The sequence below is a fragment of the Myotis lucifugus genome, unplaced genomic scaffold, assembly GCF_000147115.1.
Source record: "Myotis lucifugus unplaced genomic scaffold, Myoluc2.0 scaffold_341, whole genome shotgun sequence".
In the NCBI taxonomy this organism is placed as follows: domain Eukaryota; kingdom Metazoa; phylum Chordata; class Mammalia; order Chiroptera; family Vespertilionidae; genus Myotis; species Myotis lucifugus.
The window spans coordinates 961,661-963,141 of record NW_005871389.1 but is presented as its reverse complement, the minus strand read 5'-3'; positions in this window follow the sequence as shown (position 1 = coordinate 963,141).

The following is a 1,481-nucleotide window of genomic DNA, read 5'->3' as shown; positions in this document are numbered from 1 at the left end:
ACACACACATTCACAGATGCATAGACATGCACACTGCCACAAGTCATCCACACATACATCAGGACTGACACATACAGAAAAAGTGAGCCCTTCCACCCTTGTCCCCTCATTATCCTAACTCCTTACCTACCTCATTCACAGGGTCCACCCATGAAAGGGTCCCTGGGATTCTGTCCTCCTGTGGCCTTCTGGCCAGACCACTCCCCCTACCTCCCCACCATGTCCATATTGTGGAGACACAGGGAGGACAAACTGCCCAGAATGCCTAAGGAGAGTAAGCTCAAGTGACCTGTCCCTGAGTAGGGTCTTGTCTGCCCGCTGCAGTCAGCATCCCCACCCGGCTGAGTGAGAGCAGTTTGCTGGTACCCCACATCCGGGTCTTCTTTGCAATGAAACCACCATCAGATGCACCCTGGTGGTTCATTACATCGTTGAGGACTCAGCACTCATTACCATGGTCTTCTTCATCTCCATCTGCACGGTAAGGAGCCGGCCACCTTCACCCCATGCAGCAGTGAGGTGCCACAGGCAAGCTTCAGCCCTTTTTCTGGCAGAGTGGGGAACCCCACCCATTACAGGCCTAAGGCAGGAGGAAGTGCCACCTCTTTTCCTAATGAAATGGGGAATCTTGCTGCTCGGTGGCATAGAAGAAATCTTTTCCCCGAGGAAAAGGTAAGGCTCACCCCTTGCTGACACAGAATAGGGGAAACGCCAGCCTCTCGGCCTTGGGCATGCAACAAGAGCATCCCCTTTCCTCCAGTGAACAAAGAAGCCCACCTCTTACATGCATAAAGCAGGAAGCAATCCTGCCCGCTTTGGGGAAGTTGGGAAATACCCCCCTTTCAAACAGAGGGAACTCCTGCCTCTTTCTTCTGGTAGAAAGGGAAGTCCTACCATTTTCAGGCATTCAGGAGGTCTATCCTTTTCTCCTGGTGTAACAGGAAGTCCTGCCCCTTTCGGATATGTGACAGGAAACCCTGCCTACGTCTGACATAAACTAGGCGCCATCCAACCCTTTTCCTGGGTAACAGGAAGTCCCACCTCTTTCAGATTTGGAACTCCTGCCCCTGTCTGAGGTAAAATAGGAGGATGTCCCATCCCTTTTCTTGGTGAAATGGGGAGCCATGCCCCTTGCTTTAGTAAAATAGGAAATCTTGTCCATTTCAGGGACAGGGGTGGGAGAAGGCCCCAGGGTGCTGGGGGAGGGGGGGGGGCACGCGCTATGAAATTAGAAGCCTCCCCTTTTGCCTGGTTTAGTGGGAAACCATATCCTCCTTTCCATATGAAGTGGGATATGCAACCTCTCTGAAAAAAAGGGTTGGAGATTTTCTACTCTTATTGCTTCCTGCTTCCCCCCCCCCTGCCCCCCCCTGTTACATAAGGCCACTCTACCAAGACCAGGAGACTTACAGCTCTATCTAATACTTAGAAAAGCACAGAGAGGCTGCCAAAATGAAGAGACAAAGAAATGTCCCAAATGA